Raw genomic sequence first — 25,492 nt, forward strand, 5'->3', positions numbered from 1 at the left:
AATGAAGGTTTCTATATTATTTTTAAAATATGGGCATCCCATGAACTCTTCTTCCTTTTATATATTTTCTTGGATGCATTATTCATTTTCTTGAAGAAGAACTGCATCAGGACATTTGGAAAAATGTGATTATTGACGTTTTGCCTTGCATATTGGATTGGAAAGAAAGGATTAATTGAAGTCAAATCAGACAGATTTCTTCCCCCTTCTTAGTCACTACTATATATGCCACATACCGCTTTCATGGTTAAGATATAATTGCAAAGAGGCTGGAAAAAAGAAACAAACTCTTATTACATGCTTCACTTCCAGTCAATGTCTGTGTGATCCTCTTATAGGTTTCAAGTGAACCAGGGGGAAGGGGAAGCATAAGTGGACCAAAGACCATGGATTTCTTACTTTTTACTTCTGTTGCACTCAGAAAACTGCTAGATTGGAATTCTCCTTTGTATTATGCAATCCAATTCACGTGCCATAAAAATGAGGGAGCATTACAGTGATTTATGAGGAATGGTATGTGAAGTGTTCTAACAATAAAGGGTGGCCCATAATTTTGTTTTGCCCAAAATGCTTTCGGAAGCATGTTGCATCCTGAAACCCATTTAGATGCATTCTGAGCTGTCATATGCACAGTGTGTGTTTATACGGGCTGCTGTGTATTTTAATGTTGTATTATTGTAATAGATTTTATTTTAAATTTTGTTCACATGAGACAATTATTGAAGTGGGAGGCTATACAAACTAGCTAGGTAATAGATAGATAGATAGATAGATAGATAGATAGATAGATAGATAGATAGATAGATAGATAGATAGATAGATAGATAGATAGATAGATAGATAGATAGATTTTATTTATTTATTTTTGGGACTTATATGCCGCCCTATCTCCCGAAGGACTCAGGGCGGCTAACAACAATAAAAAGACAATAAAATAAATAGATAGATAGATAGATAGATAGATAGATAGATAGATAGATAGATAGATAGATAGATAGATAGATAGATAGATAGATATTTTCAGGGAATAGTGATTATTTCTACCACTACTTCCATCTTCAGTCTCTGTCTCCACTCATTTCTAAAGCCAGTGTGCAAGGCTTTCTAATATGTGTATCAACTAGTAGGCCCTATAACCAGACTTGCTTTCAAATCTAGAGTTAGGCCTGCAGAAAATAATTTCTTGACGGAGCAAAGCAGTTGTATCTCTTTGTAAATCATAGAACTATTTTAAGTTTGTTACTCTCTGCTAAAAAAGTGCTTCATTAGGCTCTTCAGAAAGTGATAAAGAAATTGCCTTAGAAGTAAGGGGATTTTTGTTAAGCACAGATTGAAATTCCTTGCCAGCGTGTAAATAACTTGCACTGGCAATAGAAATGGGGAAAAAATAAAGTTTCAGAAATGCATGTCAAATATATGTATATCATGGATGATAGATAATAAACAGCTCATTTTCTAATACCAAAATAAGGAAAGAAAGAAAAGAGGAGAAGAAGAAACACTGTTGTCGCTTACTTCCACAGCATGTAATCTGTGATAACCATGCACAGTAGGATAGTTAGTTCGCTACCACATGCAAAGCAGAAAGCAGATGGTATAGCTGATATAGATCACAGGAACGTAAGTGACTGTCAGTGCGCCTGTCTCTGTATGTTCGTGTGTAAATCAGCAAGGAATATGACATTGACATACTCCATCAAGTCTCGTTTATAAAGAACAAGTAGTGCAACATTCTGTGCATCTGGCAAAGTAACTCAGGCTGTCAATCTGTGGATACCGCTGACATTGTACTACTAGCATCACTTCCATCTGTGTTGTTTTTCTAAGGCTACTTTTTTTACTTGCATGATATGAACTGGTAGTTGTTGGGGAGGTCTGAGTAATTCAGAAACAGCTTCAGCAGTCACCTGTTAAAATAATGAAGATTATATAACAAATGACTAAAAGCTTCCCAACAGTAATGCATAAAGCCTCACTTCTTACCAATGACTCCACAAATACTAAATATTATATTACTGTTGTACAGTATGTGTGATCAAACAGATAGTGAGAAAAGGAAAAGAGGAAAATTTAAAACTGCTATCAGAGCCTAAAATTAATAGTTGTTTGATATAGTGGGTATCAAGTTCAAATTGGCTATCATAGATCTCTTTTTACCTGGCTGAGGTGCTGGCATGTGATCTGTAGTAGGCTCTTGTACTCTATAAAACACTATGCACAGTGAGAGTCTGATAAAACATAAGTAGTAAAAATAAATTTCAGGGTAAGTTTGGAAGGGCAGAGATGAGCACAGATCACAAATAACAATTTCATTTTCTTATAACCATCTTATCCATAGTTTGCAGATAGATTTGTAATGCATGTACATTCCAGGATCCCATATGTTCATAGGGTTTGTAATTGATGTCATAACACAGCTAGAAACGTCAGATTGGTGTTAAGTTACCCATAGTCTGTGGAGTGTCCAGAGTAAGGATTTTGAATGTCTGGGATGGATTACTTGTTTTGCTGTGTGAACACAGCCAATTGTGATATTCAATAGACTCTTAAAAAAACAAACCATAGTTTAGCACCTGTGTTTCTTGGTATGACACTACTCTCCCAGCTTTAACATCTTTTGGGTAAATCCTATTCCATGTGTCCTTATATCTGAACATTCAGTTACCCTTTAGAAAGAGGAAGACCATTTGTACGTGAGGGCAAGGCTATTGACCTCTTTCCCCAATTAATTTTCTTTAAGCTCTTCTTTTTATACTTACAGAAATAACTGAAACCTTTTTATTCCTATTTCACAATACTGATTTGAATGGAATTCGCTGAAATTAATAGTTTGTTTGACAACATAATGAAGCGTATTCCAATAGCTTCTGGATCAAATCATAAGAACATTTTATATAATAGTTGTAAGAATTCACTATGAAAATAAACCTAGCTTTTCAACCATGGGAACTTGGTGAATTGATCATAGAGTTTTGGAATTTATAGTTGTCCTATGACCATGAAATAATGGACCTGTATTCTAAATTTAGGAATGTCATAAATAATGACAAAGAACCTCGGAATAAAAAAATACAACACCATTCCATTTAAGCTGCAGAAGATAACTTTTATGATCTCTTGCTGAAGAAATGAAGGCTTTCAAAACTGTTATCATTAGGGTATTAGAAGATACATTATCTTGTATGTTTTACAAGGCTGGTTAGCTGCCATCTTTGGCCATATTCCAAGCCAGCTTGTTCTACAGCCCAAGCAAAACCCAATCCAAAATCTCAATGAAAGGGAAAAAATAGGAAGCCAACTCTGAATTGCAAGGGAACTGAGCATATAGCATACTAGTCTTCCAAGAAATATGAGTAGTCTTGTTAATTAGTATTTTATTATTTTATTCTTTCTACATTTCATTTTACTCACACTTAATTCAATATGTTTCACATATAAATACATATTTTTTCTTCAATATTCAGCTGGTGAACTCTCTGGAGGAGTATTCCACAACTGAAGTACTACTACAAAATATATTTATTCTAGTAATTACTATAGATGGCAGAAACCACTCTATTTGTACATCAACAAAGAATTAAGGTGACCTCAGTTTCAAAATTCCTGATGTGTATATCCAGTAGTGGGATTCAGCCAGTTCGCACCAATTTGGCAAAACTGCTAGCTAATTTTTTGTTGCCCAGGCCCAGAATGGACTTCCAGAAGCGGCATGCACACAGAGAACCAGTTGTTCACATATTTGAATCCCACCACTGTGTGTACCTGAGAAAGAACATATGGCAGCATTTGTCTACTCCACATTACTTTGGAAGTCATTGACTCAATTCAGTCATCAAATCAGAAGCAATCTTTGAAAATGCAGAGATTAACCTTCCCAAATATGTATGTGAAACTAAACTAAACTGAACTAAATTCCATGTCCATGTTGAATTCATTGGAAAAGTAAAATATTATGAAGCTATAGGCATTGAAGCTAATAGGACACAATGCACTTCTTTAATTTTTCATTATTTTAAAGCTTTCCTCTTTTTTGTTCTGATGCAGAATGTAATGAAATTTTAAAAATAATAGCTCTATGGTAAGCATTATCTGTGGTGTGTTTTAGAAAGATGAGTAAATGTTGACAATCTATAAGGCAAAAGGGTGAGTTTGGGTATCTTTCAAAAGTTATTAAGACATACTGCTGATCTCCCTCAAGCACTGCACTTCTCTGCTATTTATTAAGCATCCCAAGTTTTCGTTTTTCAAACTTCAGTGTGATCTGGAAAAAGATGCTGCTACTTTAAGTCCATTCATTAAAGTAAATTCAACAAAGCTTGTGTATAACCCTAAAAAGTGTTTTAATGAAGAAAAGAGACGTAAAAGAGAAATACCAGAAAAACTAAAGAGATCATTGTCGATTTCAGAAAAGGCAGGCACAGCCACACTTCTCTGTGCATAAATGATCCACCTGTGGAAATGGTTACCAGCATCAAATTCCTGGGCGTGCAGCTAATGAATAGGCTGGTGTGGTCACTCAACAGTGAGAAACTGGTGAAGCGGGCATAGGAGTGCCTGCATTTTCTGCATCGCATGAGAAAAGCACATCTTCCTTCCCCTGTCCTGACCACTTTCTACAGGGGAATGATTGAGAGCATCCTGTCATACAGCATCACAGTCTGGTTTGGAAGCATCACGGCTTCAGACAGGAAGGCAGTGCAGAGAGTGGTGAGGATGGCCGAAAAGATCATTGGCAGTTCCCTCCCCTCCATCCAGGACATAGCACAGAAGAGTTGCTTGAGCAGGGTCCGTAAGATTATCTGGAACACTATACATCCTCTTCATGACCTGTTTTCCTTGTTACCTTCTGGGATGAGGCTTCATGGTATCCACAGCAGAACATCCAGATTCAGCCATAGTTTCATTCCATACAGTATCAACCTTGTGAACTCTAAAGCTTCCTTCTTTCATTATGTATTCAAGATGGACAGTATTTAATATTTATTTGTTATGTATATGTGGGGGTGTGGGTCTATACATATGTGTATATAGTATGGTGAGGTGTGTGTCATGTATGTATTCTACTCTGAGAGTGGGCAACTAAATTTCATTTTTGATGTGTGCTGTTGTGCCCACAGTAAAAAAAAAAAATGACAGTAAAGGTTATCCTACCTTATCTTAACTTGACCAGATATACAATCCAAAGCTCTTCTGAATCATTTTCAGTGTGCATAATCATACGAGGATTCCTCTTTTTGAATGTGGGTTTGCTAATTAGAAGAAGCAGTATGAGGAACAAAGTCACTGGCTGATGAGTTATTTGTTCTATTATAGGTTACCTTTCTTTTAGCACAATATACCCAAAATAACCTCTCATATCATTGTCATTTTAACAATGCAAAAGTACACAGTATATTGAAAGAAGAAAATGACTTAGTAACTGATAGATATCAAACACTTTAAGTGCTACACTGAGAGGTATAGTGTCTCAGGATCTTAAGGACACTGGAGGTGATATTTGTTCTGGTGGCTTGAGTCCTAGCACTCCGTAGCAGGGTGAGCTCCCTTCACTCACCTCAGCTTCTATCCACCTAGCACAGACATGTCAAACTCATGACATCATGTGATGTCGTGCAATGTATCAGGATGGTTTTGCCATTGCTAGCAATGAGTGGGTGCTACTTCTGTGTCATATGTCTGGCCCGTGGGCCAGCAGTTTGACACCCCTGATCTACCAGTTTGACAGCATGTTCTATGCAAGTAGATAAATAGGTACCACTTTGGTGGGGAGATGACCCAGCACTTAGTGCTGAGGGTTAGAATCCTGCCAGCACTGAACCTTTCTGATTGTGTGGCCCATTTGTGAGGCAGGTTTGATAGAGGGAGAGGGCCCCAAATAACACTGGAGAAAAGGCACTTGTCTTTCTTTTTGGTGCAATGCTAGCTTGCCCTCTTGTGGCACACCTTGGGAATCACACAAGTGTGAACCAAACATGGTTAGCAAACAGGCAAACTACTACTCTGCATTAGCATTGCAGTCTCTTGGTTAATGTAACCGCCATATTCTAAATAAATAAATAATACACTACAATAGTTTTATGTAATACATAAATAAATACAAGCATTTTCCATTAAGCAAAGTCATTAAATAAGTACTTAAATTACTTTGCAAAATTAAAACAATATTAACATCTCTCCCCCCCAAGATCCTGTGAATGGAATAACCAATATGATCTCAAGGATCTCTCTGGTTTGAGGCTCAGATCTGTTAGCCAAATCCAGTATGGTTCTTGGTCAATTATGATTGGTGCAGTTAACACTATGTTATCATCTGTAGCTTTTTGTCATGCCACACTGGTTAGAATGCAGTAATGTAGGTTAATTCTGCCGACTGCCAGCAGTTTGATTCTGATTGGCTCAAGATTGACTCAGCCTTCCATCCTTCCAAAGTCAGTAAAGTGAGGACCCAGATTGTTGGGGACAATATGCTGACCCTGTAAATTGCTTAGAGAAGGCTCTAAAACACTGTGAAGTGGTGTATAACTTTAAATGCTATTGCTATTTCTGGAACTCTGAAGAAACCGATCCGGACTAGAAATTTATAGATCACATTCAGAATTCATTCATTTCATCTTGAGTAAAAAGTAAATATTTTTTAAGCTACTGCATTTTTCCTTTGATATAAATTTTGACCAAAGTTGGTGCACACTGTTATAATATTTGCTATAAAAAATCAGTTTCACTAATTCAAAATGTTTGCACCCCAGCTCCCATTGTGTTGAAGCAAATGACACAATTGAGTCACATTTCCTTCTGGCTGTCAGGTTTCAATCTAGGCAGGAATTATAATTTTCTTCAATTTCTTCCTTTATAGATGATTCTACTCTAGCTAGCTACAGAGCAGTTGAATAAAAACACAATGCAAAGTCTGAGTAGCAAAATACATGTAAAGTATGTATTTTGCTTATATTTCTTCAATTATAGCTGAGCTATTTCTCATAGGCAGCTTGTACCTATATTACTCAACCCAAGAACACAGCTAAAATAGTCTACTTTGAACTGTTCATCCTAATGCTCTCCTCATATCATTCTCTGATTTCCATTAAAAAATACTGAAGCAAAAGACTCATGTGAGACTGCTTAGACCAGGGGTGTCAAACTCAATTTCATTGAGGGCCGCATCAGCATTGCAGTTGCCCTCAGGGGGCCGGGTGAGTATGGCCAGGGTGGGCATGGCCTGCTGGGTGGGCGTGTCTAGAGTGCGTATGGCCTACTGTGTGGGCGTGGCCAGCTCTACATCGTCCGCATCAAGGGTGCCTATGGGGGGCTGGGCAGGAGTGGGACAGATCTGAGGGTCTCTGGCAGAAGGAGGGTCTCTGGGCCAGGGCCAAGGCAGTGGGGACTGTTCCCTCACTGTTTCCAGGATGGCTTCGCAGGCCACATGAAACCACTTTGCGGGCCGGATCTGGCCCCCGGGCCTTGTGTTTGACATGTCTGGCTTAGACAGTTGTTTGAAATCATTATTCTATTCTTCTCACAATCAGGCAAGCTGTCTTAATCACATGGAGAGAAATTAAACACATAGATAGACAAGGGTTGCTTTGCTGTACTGCTTTGTTCATAGTACAAACTGTTATGTAATTTTACTGTATATAATCCTGAGCAAAAGTACTATTGTTTAAAGACATATTGCTACCTGTGTTCAATTTTTTTGTTATTTTTATTAATTAAAAAAGTGATTTGGAATCCTTAGATTGCAATTTCTTAGACATTTGGAACAGCCAGCCATCACCACTCTACTTCTGACCTGTGGAGAAATTAGGAGATTTTAAAATCACTCAGGTCACAATCCTTTAAACCAGGAGTCTTCAAACATAGCCCTTTTACGACTTGTGGACTTCAACTCCCAGAATTCCTCAGCCAGCAATTCTATGAATTGAAGTCTACAAGTCATAAAGGGGCCAAGTTTGAAGACCCCTGCTTCAAACTGTATAGTTATTATTTGTAACTCTGGATCTTCATTGTACATGTACAGCAGGAGATAAGTCCTGAACTCTAGTGACTTGTCTGAAAAACATGCTCTGTGATTCAGCCAGTTTGCACCAGTTCGACAGAACCAGTAGCTAATTTTTTCTCACCCAGGCCCAGAATGGACTTCTAGAAGCAACATCTACACAGAGAACCGGTTGTTCACATATTTGAATCTCACCATGATCTAACTCTGGAAAAGGCCTCCAGAGCCCTGATCGGGCCACTGGGGGCCCACAAAATTGTTCCATGGCCATAGATATGGGCTCCAGAGGCCTTTTCCAGGCTCCAGAGCCCCAACCGGGCTACTGGGGGGGCTGCAAAATCATTCCACGGCCTTGGATCTGGGCTCCAGCGGCTTGGAAAAGGCCTCCGGAGCCCTAACCGGGCCATTGGAGGGCTGCAAAATCACTCTGGAGCCATGGATCCAGGTGGCAGAGGTCTTTTCCAGGCCTCTGGGGCCCAGATTGGCCCACAGAAGGCTGTGGACGCATCCCCTGGCCTCAGATTAGTGTGACAGCAGGAACCACGGCAGAGAGGAGACCCTTTCCAGGTGAGTGATCTGTGCCTCAGAATCTCCCTAAACTGGTTTCTTCTTCCCCCCCCCCCCCCGCCCTGTAAAGGACTTTCGACTGGAGCCAGAGCTGTGCTTGAGTTCCAGCACCTTTTTTTTTTTTTACAAAAAAAGCACTGCTTATATGTAAGGGTGTAACTCTATATATATGTTGCATATAGTATGTTTAAATGTGTGTTATGTATGTGTACAGTTTGAGAGCAAGCAACTAAATTTCATCTTTAATGTGTGCAACTGTGCCCATAGTAAAAATGACAATAAAGGTTATCTATCTATCTATCTATCTATCTATCTATCTATCTATCTATCTATCTATCTATCTATCTATCTATCTATCATATTAAAAGGCAAAAGCTTTTGTGAGTTGCAATTCACTTCAGAAGTTGCATAGTGTAACTAAACTGCTTTAGGATTTAAATTGGGAAGATGGCTTTTAATAAAATTGGAAAAGGTAAAGAAAGTAAGATTGGAAAGGGTACTACCAGCCTCCTAATTTTCAGAATCTTTTTGGAATTATTCACTGTCTTTTTTGGTTCTAACTACTACTAAAACATTTAGCTACATGAATAAATTTAGAACTAATAGTGATGCTTCAGGATCTGCCATATATCAAAAAGTGTTCCTGCATCCATCATGATTAGTTTTAGAATAGAATAGAATAGAATAGAATAGAATAGAATAGAATAGAATAGAATAGAATAGAATAGAACAGAGTAGAGTAGAGTAGAGTAGAGTAGAGTAGAGTAGAGTAGAGTAGAGTAGAGTAGAGTAGAGTAGAATAGAATAGAACAGAGTAGAGTAGAGTAGAATAGAGTAGAATAGAATAGAATAGAATAGAATAGAATAGAATAGAATAGAATAGAGCAGAGCAGAGCAGAGCAGAGCAGAGCAGAGCAGAGCAGAACAGAACAGAACAGAACAGAACAGAACAGAACAGAACAGAATAGAATAGAATAGAATAGAATAGAATAGAATAGAATAGAGCTGGAAGGCACCTTGGAGGTCTTCTATTCCAGCCCCCTGCTCAAGCAGGAGAACCTATACCATCTCAGACAAGTGACTGTCTAGTATCTTCTTAAAAATCTCCAGTGATGGAGCACCCACGATTTCTGAAGGCAAGCTGTTCCACTGGTTAATTGTCCTCTCTGTCAGGAAGTTTCTCCTTAATTCCAGGTTGCTTCTCTTTTTGATCAGTTTCCAACCATTGTTTCTCATCCTTCCCTCTGTTGCTTTGGTGAATAACGTGACCCCTCTTCTTTGTGGCAGCCCCTCAAATACTGGAAAACTGCTATCATGTTTCCCCTGTTTCTTCTTTTCTTGAGACTAGCCAAATCCAAGTCCTGTAGCCATTCTTCATATGTTTTAGTCTCCAGGCCTTTGATTGTCTTAGTTGCTCTTTGAATTTTTTTCCAAACTCTCAACATCTTTTTTTTTTGTGATATGGTGACCAAAATTGGCTGTAGTATTCCAGGTATGATCTTACTAGGGTTTTATAAAGCGATACAAATACTTCTCATGATCTTGATTCTAGGCCTCTGTTTATACAACCCAGGATTGTATTAGCTTTTTTGGTTGCTGCTGCACACTGCTGGCTCATAGTCAAGTGATTGTCCACTAGGACTTCAAGGTCCCTCTCACAGTTACTGTTTCTGAGTGAGGTCTCACCCAATCTGTACTTGTACCTTTGATTTTTCCTGCCTAAATGTAAAACTTTGCTTTTCTCCACATTGAAACTCATTTTGTTGAAACTCATTTTGTTGTTCAAGTTTGTCAAGATCTCTTTGGATCCTGAGTTTGTCTTCTGGGGTGTTGGCTACTCCTGTCAGTTTGGTGTCATCTGCAAATTTGATGAGTTCCCCTTCAGTTCCCTCTTCTAAGAGCCTTGGTGGAGCAGTGGGCTAATGCCTCCTTAAGTAACACCAGTTGCCTGCAATTAGTGCAGGTTCGCATCCCACCAGGCTCAAGGTTGACTCAGCCTTCCATCCTTCCGAGGTAGGTAAAATGAGGACCCAGATTGTTGGGGGCAATAAGCTGACTTTGTAATAATGCCTCTTGGGGAGGGGGCCAAAAGCCCTAATAAGCAGGCATATACATAGAATGAAGGCTATTGCTAAGCACATTGATTTGTGCTTTAAATTGTAAGCCGCCCTGAGTCTTCGGAGAAGGGCGGGATATAAATGGGATTTTTTAAAAAAAGTCATTTATGAAGATATTGAAGAGTACTTGGCCTAAGATGGAACCTTGTTGCCGCCATCTTGGAAAGTCAGTTATTTATTTATTGACTTGATTTGGAGACTCAACTCCCCAAAAACTTCAAAACATTTAAGAATGAATAATTTAAAGATCAAAAACAAAAATTGCCTGAAAAAATATATAAATAAAATTTAAAAAAGTGATTGCAAGTAAATCTGAAGTCTGCAATGGATAGCCTTTGTTAATCCATTATTTATTCTTCCAATAAAGAGAGGAATTAATCAGTTGCTTTTCCCTTTTTTATGTATTTTTATTGGTACAAAGCTGAGGTTTGATGGTATTATTTTATTTTACTGCACCAAAGGGAGTCAGAAGTCAATACCTTTTCTTTCTTTCCCCCCTTTCCTTATACTTCTCCCCTCCCTTCTCCCCTTTTATATTATAAACTGATAAAAAAAAGAAATTAATCAGTTGTTTTTGATCAGATCTGGTGGCTACTTAGAAAGTTCTCTAATAGAATAATGAATAGAAGAACAAAATACAGTAACTCAGATAATAGATTCATATTCATATAAGCAAAAATATAGTACAAGGCACAAGGATTCCAACTATTAGCATCTGGCTCCAAGTAGTAGCCCCCAAAGTTCACCTAAAAATGCAAATAAATCTCAGAAGCTCGTGCCACATTGACTGCAGATACTTGCTTGGAGAGGCTGATCATCTGAAATCTGAAAAAAAGAAGTCAATAAAAGAAAGGGGAACAACATCAGTTTATTTTTATTGTTTTGTAATTGTAACATGCTTGTACATATGTTGGTTGTTCAATATAATGGCAAATAAATAAAATAAATGAAATTTGATCTAGCTTAATTTTAAATATTTTTTATTATTACAGTCAGGTTTGATACATTAGGATATTATTTTGCATTAAGTGGTGGAAAATTTGGATCTGGACAGGTTTGCATTATGTAGAAAATCTGGCAGGGAGCATGAAATACGAAATGAAGTATTTGATATTGGGGTAAAGATGCTGAATCTTGAGGACAAAGATCATCCTCTTGTTTATTGTGGCTAACCAAATGAAAGAAGTTGATGTGGGAGACAATATAGCAAATTAAAAGTTATTTCACACAAGTATAAATAAAGCCAAATGTTTAAAGTTTAAACAGAATACAATTAAGAGACTGCGAAAGTGGGAATACAAATGACTGCTGCCAATCCAATAGTACTGCTTTCTGTGGATTCAGAACTATGTATCAATAATTATGCAATACTGTGAAACTGAGTAACTCATGCATACACACAACTAAAAACATGCTTCCAGTTCCTAAATGGACTGCTACATTGTCTATCTTTCTTCATTCCAACAGGCCTTAGTGTAAATTCTAAATGGAAGCCTGAAAATGCATTAGATATTCTTTGGCCAAAAAAACAAAAAAACCCTTAATGCTTTAAAAACTTTGTTTCTTTCTTTAAAATGTATTAACAATGACTGTTAACATTCTGGATCGCATGCAAATGTTACCAATTACTTTAGCTATCCATTTAGATTCTAACATATAGTAAAGGTAAAGGTAAAGGTTCCCCCGCACATGCGTGCTAGTCGTTTCCAACTCTAGGGGCCGGTGCTCATCTCCGTTTCAAAGCCGAAGAGCCAGCGCTTGTCCGAGGATGTCTCTGTGGTCATGTGGCCGGCATGACTAGACGCCAAAGGCGCACGGAACGCTGTTACCTTCCCACCGGAGTGGTCCCTGTTTTTCTACTCGCATTTTTACGTGCTTTCGAACTGCTAGGTTGGCAGAAGCTGGGACGAGTAACAGGCGCTCACTCTGCTACGCGGCACTCGGGATTTGACCCGCCAAACTGCCGACCTTCTGATCGACAAGCTCAGTGTCCTAAACCCACTGAGCCACCGCGTCCCTCAACATATAGTATAATGTGTAAAAGAAGAAGAAGAAGAAGAAGAAGAAGAAGAAGAAGAAGAAGAAGAAGAAGAAGAAGAAGAAGAAGAAGAAGAAGAAGAAGAAGAAGAATAAGAAGAAGAAGAAGAAGAAGAAGAAGAAGAAGAAGAAGAAGCAATGAACTCCAGGCCCCAAAACAGGAGACTAGTGAGATAAACACACGGTTTTAACTAGAGTACCTAACACTCTGATACTGGAACTAAAAGGTTACATTCAGACAGGCTGGTGAGTTGGATTGTATGAAGCTTTTAGGATCCCTGTGGTTTTTACCCTATTCCTTTTTTACAGCTCAATTATGAGGTTATGATTGAAACTCGAAACAAAGAACCAGTAAGGTTTGTAAATTGTTTTAATTTTTAATCATTTGTTAATCTAGACACACCTATGCGTTAGTGGGAGCTATTTGTTCTATGAAAAAATGGATCATTAGTTAACATATACCCTTTTGTTAACTGCATTCTATACCCTCTTCAATTATTTAAAAGCCTCTAAAATTTGATGGACAGATATTTAATGTATTTCATATTATGAAAAGCAAATTTGCACTAATACAGATTTTCTTCTCTGTGTGTGGGTGTGTATTTTAAAGCATCCACCAGTATCTTATGAACATATTGCTTTTTTCTTTCTTAAATAAGCTATATTGTGTCCCTTGTTTCATCATCTGTGATAACTGATTTTATTAAGTGCTTACAAAAATAAAGGACAAGACCCTAACACTGCCGTGTTTTGCATTAAAAAAAAACTATATTCATCTTTACTAACCAAAATTTTCCATACAGAAATCTTGTTACTTCATACCTTCTGTCTAAATTTCTTCTAGTTAGCACTAAATTTAAAGAAGGATCCATCAGATGTTACTGCTGTTGGTAAACAATTACTAGGAGTCTGAAGTAGCTTTGCTGATCTATACAATTCTATCTTATGTCACCCCTACTTGTAATTGTTTATATCTCAACAGAGATCTGATGCTTAATATGGTGGCTATTAGTAGGAATAGATAGAGCTGTCTGTTTGAGGTCTATATTTGTCTCCCATGTTATCCCTTAATCCTATTATATTTATACATTTTTTAAAAAACATTATTTTAATGGTACAATTTAATGGAGTTATGTGCACATTTTTCTAAAGAGATGCTTCAGATGACATGGGTATGTTATGAAGCAGCTCTTTTCAAACTTCAGATATTGGTCTTTGTTGCATCTATATACCACTAAGGTCATGCATGCACATCCCAGACAGCCAGAATCAACTTAAAAATAGTTTTGTAAGCCTGGAAAAAAACATGACCACTTTAATAATTCAAAGACATTTCAAACTCACCTCTATAGGCATGGTCCTCATTAAGAAAGAGTACAGAGAAGAGCAACAAAGATGATTGGGGGACTGGAGGCTAAAACATATAGGGAACGGTTGCTGGAATTGGGTATGTGTAGTTTAATGAAGAGAAGGGTGAGGGGTGACATGATAGCAGTGTTCCAATATCTCAGGGGCCGCCACAAAGAAGAGGGAGCCAGGCTGTTCTCCAGAGCACCTGAGAGCAAGACAAGAAGCAATGGATGGAAACTAGTCAAGGAGAGAAGCAACCTAGAACTAAGGAGAAATTTCCTGACAGTTAGAACAATTAATCAGTGGAACAACCTGCCTCCAGAAGTGGTGAATGCTCCAACACTGGAAGTTTTTAAGAAGAGACTGGACAGCCATTTGTCTGAAATGGTATAGGGTTTCCTGCCTTAGCAGGGGGTTGGACTAGATGACCTCCAAGGTTCCTTCCAACTTATTATTATTATTAAGTGTACTTTATCCTCTCAGAGTAAATCATAAATATAAATTGTGGTGCTTATTTTGATACCAAAAGAGCATCAAATTCATTTCAATGACTGAGAAGAGGGAAAAATCTGCTGAGTAGGAACACATATTTTGCAGAGATTACCAAGTGTCATCTCTGTGTGAAGAAGTAAAAGCCCCAGACACAAGTATTATCCAGTTTAGAAGTAAATTGCAATTTTTCCAAATGAAAACATATGCATTATTCCATGATCCCAACACCAGCCCTGGTGAGTTAGCCACTTCACAATGCATCATTCTGAGAATACCCTCACAGTGACTCATTGGAGGTCAGCTGTCTGGGATAGCAACCCCTGTGGAATACAATATTGCAATTTAGGTGCCACGTAGGAGGCATGAGGCATAAGAAGACATGAGTTGGCAGTCATCTCCCATTTGTCACTTGCCCTCCTTTGTTGCTAAAGGAACTGCTTTTTTTCCATTCAGTGAGAAGATGTAAGCTGCATAGGCTCTTAGTTAAATTCAGTTCCAAGTCTGAGAGGAGATGAAGTTTTGTGTTCAAAGAAAAGTTCCTCAAAAGCAATTATACAGAAATGCTATCATCCCAATTCATTCATCCAGATTTCACAGTTTTCTGGACCAAGTGAAATGATGATAATTAGGTTGCAGAAAATTTTCTATAGCTCTGCTATCACATTTAGAGTTACTACAACTCAGAATTTCTCTATAGGGATAAGGGAACATTTAAACTGCTAGACAAATAGGAAAGGAAGAGAAGAAAAGGGAGGGCAATGCTAGTATCTGGAATCATCAGAAAGACTCAAATAGAACTGTAAAATTAAATAAAAATTTCTTCGATAAATGGCATTATTAAGGCTATCATAGCTTTAATTGGAGTGTCATATTTACTTACTTACTTACTTACTTACTTACTTACTTACTTACTTACTTGTACTTATTTATAAAATTTATTGACTGGCCATCTTATCACAGGGTAACTCTGGGCAACATATAAAAACACACATAAATAAATAAATTAATACCAACCACTGAAATCCAATTACAGATGGAGAGGCTGGGAGTAGGATGGGAGGCAGGTGAGATCTGTTGTTACTTGATTAAACCACCTTCATTGTGATGCTCCCCCATTGGGACTCCAGGCAAGAGACAGATCTTTAGGCCATTACAAAAGATCATAGAATTGAGGCCAACCTCACATTGGGGAGGCAAAATGTTCCAGATGGCAGGTGCAATGGCATAGAAGGGCATTCCCCTGGACCCTGCCAACTGGAATAATCAGGCCAACCAAGCCCGCAGCCCACCTCCTCTGCCAGCATGGGTGGGACAGGCCAGTCCTAGTGGGTGAGATGGGCCATGCCGTGAAGGGCTTAAAGGTGATTACCAACACTTGAATTGTACTCAGAAGCAGACTGGCAGACAATGCAGCTTGCAGAGAAGTGATGTTACATAGGACATTCTTTGGGCCCCAAGAACTGCCCATGCCATTGCACATTGCATCAGCTGAAGCTTCCGAATAGTCTTCAAGCGTAACTCTGTGTAGTGTGAATTACAATAATGCAACTGAGAAATGACTGGGGTCCTGAGTGCAAGGATTCTGGTTCCAGGAAAGGCTGCAACTGGTGCACAACCAGAAGTTGTGCAAAGGCTCTCTTAGCCGTGACCGCCACCTGTTCTTCAAATAGAGTTGTGAGTGCAAGAGAACTCTCCAGTTGTGGACAGGATCTGTCTTCATTTGCACCACCCCACCCAGAGTCAAAGATAACAAAGTCCTAGGTCTTGTGGGCCTATGTCCCCAAAGCCATTAGGTCTTGCCAGGGTTCAGTTGAAGCCTCTTCTCTCCCTCTGAACCTACCAAACTAGCACCTTTATTCCAACCTTCCACAAAAAGGAGAAGTTGGAAATTGGATGAAAGTTGTCCAGGCAGATGGGATACAATGATGGTTTTTAAGGAGGGGGCAAACCAGGGACTCCTTAAAAGCCTACAGAAATGTCCCCTCCTCTAGTGATGTATTAATCACTGCCTGGACCCTGCTAGTCAATGTCCTGAAGGTTTTCACCATCCAGGAAAGACAAGTATCCAATTGTCAGGTGATGGCACTGACAACATTGAAGATCCTGTCCACTTCATCAGGACCAATAGGCTAAAACCATTCCCAGATAATTGGGCAGAACCTCTCCCTAGGCATCTCACATGGACTATCTCCATGCATAGGATCCAACTGGGAACAAATATGAGCAACTTTGTCCATCAGGTACTGAATAAACTCCTCTGCACAGCCCTGCAGATGATCACCCAAGTCCCTCAACCCAGGAGGAATTGGATGACCCAAAACAGGGCTGCTGGGTGACATCCTAAGGACTCAATAAGAGCAGAGAAATAAGGCTGTTTTGCCATTCTTACCACTATGAGGTAGGCCTAATTAGCTGCTCTAAGTTGTGTCTGGTCGGAGTTCTCTCTTGTCTTTCTCCAGCAGTACTCTAGTTCTCTCTTAGCCCTTTTCAGAACCTGCAAGTCCTCTATGAACCATGGGGAAGGTCATGAATGACTGGTCAAGAGAAGATGCATAGCCATGATCTTGTCCAAAGCCATGGCTGCCCTTAGATTCCAGGCTGCCACCAAGGCTTCAGCAGGACTATGCAGCAACACCTCCAGGATATCCCTCACTTCCCTCTGGAACCCATCAGGGTCCATCAGTCACCACAGCAGACCATCCAAAAGGGTCTTGCCTCCCTGTGGAAGGGTCAGCATACAACAGGCTCAAGGACACCAGGACATGATCTGACCAGGGCAATGGGGATAATCCTAAATGCCCCACCAGGTCATGTTGCCATTGGTCTGACAAGAAAATCAAATCTGGCATATCACCACAAGAGCCTTGGTGGAGCAGTGGACTAATTCCTCCTTAAGTAACACCAGCTGCCTGCAATTAGTGCAGGTTCGCGTCCCACCAGGCTCAAGGTTGACTCAGCCTTCCATCCTTCCACGGTAGGTAAAATGAGGACCCAGATTGTTGGGGGCAATAAGCTGACTTTGTAATAATGCCGCTTGGGGTGTGTGTGTGAAAGCCCTAATAAGCAGGCATATACATAGAATGAAGGCTACTGCTAAGCTTGTAAGCCGCCCTGAGTCTTCGGAGAAGGGCGGGATATAAATAGAATTAAAATAAATAAAAAAATAAAAAATAAAATAAAAATTATTACAGGTCCTGGGTTAGGCCTATAATAAGCCAGAATAGGCCCATGACCAACATGATGATCATGAACTCCTGGGCCACTTCCGAGGCTACACCTAGGGATAGCAAATTGAAGTCCTCCAGAAACATGAGTCCTGGAAACTCCAGTGCCAGCCCTGAGACAGCCTCCAGCAGCTCAGGCAGGGAGGTTGCTTCAGAGCAGGGTGGCCAGTATGCTAGCAACAATCTCAACTGATTCAGTCAACATATAACTTTGACTGATAGATGACAGACAGACAGACAGACAGACAGATTCTAATTCTGCAGAAAGAAAGCCATATCTCAGACCCATGCTTTGTTGACAAGGATCTCTTTCAATATGAAACCAGTTTTTTTGTGTGTTTTTTTTTAAATCCATGTCAGGCTAGTAACTTCCTCTACTCCTGCATGAAATATAATCATCTCTACCATTAAGGAATTATAACAAATCAGTGTCATAATTATAACCAAACAATGCAATGTAGCAAGACAGAGTGTGGAAGTCTATTGCATGTGTGCAGTAATATCCATGCAAAGTATACATTAAAATAATATGCAGACATGTTTTATAGGTACAGAATATTATTAACAGACTAATAATAGTATTTGTCATATTTGTATCCTGCACACTCTGACCAATGCCAGCTCAAAGTACAGGAAAGGTCTGTGAAAGTGTGTGTGTATGGTGTGTAGGAGGGAGAGTTAAAACAAAAGTCAATACTGTGGTCATGACAGGGGGATCAAACTCCTCCACTTTATACATATGATGCAACCTCATGTTGTAGTTTTTCTCTCATATTCACACTTTGTATTTGCAATTCAACTGTCACTTTAACTTCTTTGACACCCACTGCAGATGCCCCTGTCATAATGGTTTTATGTAATTTAGGTATAATGCTCCATTCATTAGCTACTAAGAATTTTTCCCTGTTATTTAAAAGAGCTCTTCATTATTTGTCAGTTGTGAAAGTGGAAAAATATTTGAAAGAAGCCTTTACCATGAAATGCAGCACCAATATACCTATATACAAACACAAATATATATAAATATATATATAACTAAAGCAAAAACAGAGAGTACAGTGTTGTTGTTGTTAGTTGCGAAGTCATGTCCGACCCATTGTGACCCCATGGACAATGTTCCTCCAGGCCTTCCTGTCCTCTACCATCTTCTGGAGTCCATTTAAGCTCACGCCTACTGCTTCAGTGACTCCATCCAGCCACCTCATTCTCTGTCGTCCCCTTCTTCTATTGCCCTCAATCTTTCCCAGCATTAGGCTCTTCTCCAGTGAGTCCTTCCTTCTCATTAGGTGGCCAAAGTATTTGAGTTTCAACTTCATGCTCTGGCCTTCTAAAGAGCAGCCAGGGTTGATCTCCTCTAGGATTGACAGGTCTGACTGTGTGACTGTCAGGAGAGTACAGTAATAGTTTAACAATGCAGAGGCAATTGCCCCATTCATGAGACCTTATGTCATGGGCACTGTTCAACAGTTACCAGTGGTGTAAGACTGGCTATTAACAGCATTGAACCACAGAAGGAGTTGAGCTTGTTTGGCGATGCAAGAAGATCCATTTTCCAAGTAATCCAAAATAGTGAAATAAATGCTATGAAATATTCTTTGCAGCAATAATTGCACTTAAAATTACTTTGATCATGATCATCACTACCTAAAAATGGTGTTAGATAAGTGATCACACACCTTTATGTTCTACATCAGCAACTCTGAGCTTGTGTGTATGTGTGTGTGTGTCATATGAGTATCAGCCACTTCTCTTCCACCCACTCAAACTTCCTTCCTAACAGCAAATTGTTCCAAAATATCTTGTCACCAGACCCTTCCTGAATGTATGAGTCATTGGTCCTTGAAGTCCTATGAACTAATTTTGTTTATTTTGCCTTCAAAGTGTTCCGTCCAATTCCTGTTCCTGAATGAAATGCCCACTACAACATGTTATCAGAGCTGCTCTTAATGTAATTTAAAAACCGGAAAACATTCAAATTACAGATTCTGTTTAACTCAGGATACAGCACAGTTGCAATGTCTCAAAAGATTTTTTTTTCCTCTGTGAAAAAGGCTTCTGTTTTTCTACTTTACTCTTAGGTGGCTGAGAAATCTGAAATATATTTTAGATTTATTTATTTATTTGCCCTTTATTATTTTTATAAATAACTCAGAGCAGCAAACATACCTAACAACCCTTCCTCCTGCTATTTTCCCCACAACAGCAACCCTGTGAGGTGAGTTGTGCTGAAAGAGGGTGACTGACCCAAGGCCAGGCAGCCAGCTTTCATGCTTAAGGTGGGACTAGAACTCACAGACCGATTTCTACACCAGCATCTTAATCACTAGACCCTAGTGATTTTGATCTTATTTATTGTTGAAGATAACAGAGGGTGTTACTGCTGGTGTTGTTTTCTTTCACACATCTTTCTATCACCACTGTTGTGTACTGGGTTCTTTGCTGGAAGCAGGAGACGAGGCGAGAGAGTTCAGGCAGGAACATGCTTTATTGAATGCAGGAACTGAATGAGAACCAAGGCTGCTATGCAGCTATTTATACTCTGGCCACTAGGGGGCAGCCAAGAGGATTAAAGGAAACTATTGCCACCCTAGAGCCAACCAATGGTGGTCCTGGAGACAGTCTGTCTGAGGAGCCAGTGACAATTATCCAACTCCTTGCTTAAGCAATCTCACAGCACTCAAAACCCATGTGGTAGTAGAAAATAAAATACAGCAGTTCACAATGTTTGCAATAATACAAAACAATAGTAGGAAATAAGTACAGCAGTGTACAATAGTACAGATACTTTTCCTAAACAGTAGACAAGTACAGTAGTTACACAAGCACTTACAATAGTACAATTACTTGAGGACAAAATCCTGCAAATAAGCTGGAAGCTTACGTGACCTTGTAGATTGCCTGGGGGATCCAGGCAGCTCCCAGTCTATCAGCTTGCCCGCCGGGCTGGGTAGACCAGGATCCATAAGTCCACAAGAGTCAGACTGACTCGAGTCTCTCTGGCTGGCCATTCCAGGTTGGCCCAAGCCAAAGTCCATCATTGGAGCAGAGTTAGCACAGCGGCTGTCTTGGTCGGGTTGATTTTCCCCATCGGGGGACCCATGTTGCACTTCCGGGCTTTGTCCATCTACGACCACCTCCCTGTTGTTCTGACTGCTAGAGTCCTCAAGGCATGTGAATTGCCCTGCTTGGCTGCCAGTGTCTGGCTCTGAGAACGGACCCGTCGTGAGGTCCTCGCTTTGTGGCTGTTCTGGGAACCGCTTCCGCAGCTGATCAATATGGCAGTGACCGACTTGCCCGCCATCCAGAGCCACCTTGTATGAGAGGGGGCTCGAGACTTTAGCAATTTTTCCTGCCACCCACAAGTTCCCATGCCCATAGTTCCAGGCCCACACCCCATCACCCACTTGCAACCCCCTCAGAGGCTTTGGGCAAGAGACATCTGCTGCCACCCAGTCTGGGTGCAGCCTGTTCAGTTTAGTGATGAGCCTTCTTCTACAGCAAAGCTCTGCTGGGCTCTTACCTGTTGCTGTGCAAGGCGTGGTGTGCAGGCAAAGCAAAAAATCAGCCAGCCCGTGGTGCCAATCCCCAGTCACTATGCACTTGAGTGACTCCTTTGTAGTGCACACCATCCATTCGGCCTGCCCATTACTCAAAAGGTGAAAGGGAGCCGATGTAGCATGCCTTATGGGGTTAGTCCTCAAGAAGGCTTGAAACTCTGCCACTGTGAACTGGGCCCCATTGTTGGATACTACGACGTCCGGCAGCCCGTGTGTTGCAAAAAGCTTTCTAAGCACCTAGATGGTCCTAGCAGTAGTCATACCTGTGATTGAAATAACTTCCAGCCATTTAGAGTGGCTGTCGACCACTATCAAAAATAACTGTCCCTGAAAGGGCCCAGCAAAGTCGATGTGAATTCTTGACCAAGGAGTGTGTGTCTCCTCCCATCTTTGAACAGGAGCATGTGGCATTCCTGGCCTGGACTGTTGACACATGTAACACCCGTGTACTTGTGCCTTGATAGCCTTATCTAACCCAGGCCACCATAGGCAGCTTTGTGCCAATGCCTTTATCTGGACGATGCCCGGATGTCCCTCATGCAAAGATTGAAGTACCCTGTCTCTTAATGAACTGGGGACAATGACCCTGCTCCCCCATAAAATGCAACCCTTGTGAGCTGAAAGCTTGTGTCTTTGTGTAAAGTAGCTCTGGACCTCGGGCACAGGACTGTTTTCTAGCCACCATGTGTAAATCCAGGATAGCACCCTGCTTAAAATCTTGTCTGCAGCAGTTTCTGCAGCCACATCCCCTGCATGGAGGGGAAATTCAGGCAAATCCTGAATGGACAAAATGCGAGCTGCTGGAGCCAGATCTGGCTTGATCTGTGGCAATGGCAACCGGCCAAGGCCATCTGCGTGGCCCATGACTTTGCTGGGTTTGTGAACCAGCCTGAAGCTGTAGGCTGACAAGAAGATGGACCATTTTAACATCCCAAGGGACAGAATTTGGGGTGTCTGCCTATCTGTAGTAAATAACCCCAACAGTGGCTTATGGTCTGTGAAGACCATGAATTCCCTGCCATACAAGTAATCATGGAATTTCTTCACCCCAGTCACAATAGCCAAAGCCTCTTTGTCAATTTGCGCGTAATTGCGCTCAGCAGAGGACAATGTCCTTGAGTAATAGGCAATTGGGACTTGAGTCCCCTCACTTTCCAAATGACTTAAAACAGCCCCTACATCATAAGGGGATATGTCACACGCAAGGCATACAGGCAAAGACTCTTTAAAGTGAGTGAGCACTGAATTGGAAGACAGTAGTGACTTTATTGCCTTAAAACTGCTTCTGTGGACCCTGGTCCACTTCCATGGGGTGTTTTTGTCTAAGAGCAGGTGTAACGACTCTGCCTCTGTGGCCTTGTTAGGAAGGAATGCATGGTAAAAATTGAGGAGGCCCAGGAATGCCTGAACCTCTCCCTTTGACCTGGGGCTAGGTGCCAGCTGAATGGCCTTCAGCTTGGACTTGGCAGGGTGGATGCCATCGGCATCAAAAAGGAAACCCAGGAACTCAGTTGAGGGGACCCCTATGCTACACTTATTCTTTTTAGGTTTGAGGCCCGCTTCACGGAACCGTTGAAGGACAGCCTTGAGCCTCCTTGCAAGCACCTCAGTGGACTCACCAGTGATGAGTACATTGTCGAAGTAGAGGCAGACCAATGGAATGCCCTTGAGCATACGCTTCATAATACCTTGAAAAATGCCAGGGGCTACACTAACCCCAAATTGGAGGCGCTTTACTTTAAAAGACCCCTGTGTGTTACAATGGTCTGTGCAGTGGCTGTGGCCTCATCCACAGGTAGCTGTTGATAAGCCTGTGCCAAATCTAACTTTGCAAAAACCGTACCCTCTTGCAGTGATGCCAGGATGTGGCTAACAACTGGCACCGGGTACGCATGCTGCTTAAGTGCCCAATTAATGGTGCACTTGTAATCAGCGCAAATCCTGACCTCCCCGTTGGCCTTAAGTGGCATGATAATTGGGGTTTCCCATTCACCCCCATCTACGGGCCATAGTACCCCTTGTTCAACTAGCTTACCCAGCTCAGCATCTATCTTGTGTTTAAGTGCAAATGGCACTCTGCAGGGTTTGATCCTGATAGGCATTATGGCAGGATCAATTTTAAAAGCTATCGGAGGGCCCTTGTACATTCCAAGGCTAGTGTCAAAAATATCTGTGAACTCCTTGCATACTGATGCTAAGTTTGCCATTTATGTCCAGTTGATTCCAGTGACCTGGATGCCCAAAGCATCAAACCAATCAATTCCTATCAGGCTCGTTCGCTGACCCTCCACTACAATAACATCCAGGGACCCTGAAAACCCCTTGAATTTGATGGCCAGTGTGGCCTCACCCTTGACGGCAACTCAAGAGTTCTGGAAGTCAGTCAGGATAATGTCAGATGGCCTAAGCTTCGCCCACCTCTTGCTGTGGTTGCAGACGAACTGGAATGTTTCGAGTGAAATGATGGACACAGCTGACCCAGTGTCCAGTTCCATCCTGCAAGGGATGCCTTGCAGCTCAACCTGAAGTCAGAATTTGGGCTTAAGGGGTCGGTGAGCTCCCATGCAGCAAATGCTCTGGCAGCTGGAGCAAAACCTTACTCTAAACTGCCCCGGGGCCCTGTTCCTCTCCTGATCAGAATGTCTGATTGGCGGTTCTTCTGGTGATCTCTGCAGACTGAAGCAATGTGGCTGGTCTTCCTACATGCCCGACACGTGGCCGCCACAACCCAGACATCGAGAGAAGGGACTTTCCTTGTAAGTAGTCCCTTGTTTTTGGTCATTGTGGCATTGCTGGTTGTTGTGCTGTTGAAGTTTGTCCATTTCGTGGTTGCTTTCAGTGTCTTCTATGAGTTTGGCATCCTTGTGGTGGATGGCCTCCTCATGCTGTGTGCTTTTGGTGGGCCACATGGCTTTCATAGCCCTGCTGGCAGCTTCATCCACCATGATCTCCTCCAATGCTTCTTGGAGCGAGAGAGTCTCTTTGGAAAAGATTTTCTGCTGCAGCTCCCTGCTCTGAAGGCCACAGACGAGTTGGTCTCGAAGCCTCTCTTCTAAATCGGTGAACTGACACAGGCATGAAGCTTGTCTCAAAGCTGTGATGAATTTGGTCGCTGTTTCACCCACTGCTGAACTCTCTGTTCAAATGCATGCCTCCAAGCTATTACCGAAAGCTTGGGCTAGAAATGGTCACCGAGCCTTTTCTTCAAGTCCATGAATGTTATGGACTCCAGTTGCGCTGGTGCGACCAAATTCTCTGCAATGTCGAATGTTGCAGGCCTGCAGACACACAGGAGCGTTGTAGCCTTCAGGCCATCTTTGGCGACTTGGTTGGCGCGGAGGTAGTTTTTGACCCTCGAGATGTACGACAACCATCTCTCCGGGTGAGTGACATCAAATTCTTCCAGCTTTCCAACCTTTGCCATCTCAGGAAGTCTTCATGGCTGGAGCTCTTCTTCCTTGTCCTGTTCCTTCATAGGCCCAGCAACTGGTCCGCAGGGCAGGTGGTCACTAGCTTGGTAGGCCGACCAAAGGGGGGGAATGCTTCCCTGCCAGGCGCTTGGCTGGCCTCACCCCCTAGTGACTTTCAGCTCTTCTGAAGGAGCAGGATCCCACCCTCGTCGCCAATGTTGTGTACTGGGTTCTTTGCTGAAAGCAGGAGATGAGGCAAGAGAGTTCAAGCAGGAACAAGCTTTATTGAATGCAGGAACTGAACTGAGAACCAAGGCTGCTATGCAGCTATTTATACTCTGGCCACTAGGTGGCAGAAAATAGGTTTAAAGGAACCTATTGCTGCCCTGGAGCCAACCAATGGTGGTCCTGGAGACGGTCTGTCTGAGGAGCCAGCAACTGTTACCCAACTCCTTGCTTAAACAATCTCACAGCATTCAAAACCCACGTGGTACAGTTTAAGCAAAACTAGGCCCAATACATTACAACCACCATGTCCCACACCACCCAATCTAAAAAAAAACAAACCCAAAAGGAATTTCCTTGATATTTAATCAAATAAATAAAGCAATCATTTCTTCTTCAAAAGCAAACTTGTCTTCATTATAATGAATGATAAGTGGAAGGAAAAACGCAGGGGAATTTTTCTGTATAGACCTAATTGAGGCCACTATTCTCTCCTTTTCCATTCACACAACACACACAT

This window comes from Vipera berus (assembly GCF_964194415.1).
Source record: "Vipera berus genome assembly, chromosome: 2".
In the NCBI taxonomy this organism is placed as follows: Eukaryota; Metazoa; Chordata; class Lepidosauria; order Squamata; family Viperidae; genus Vipera; species Vipera berus.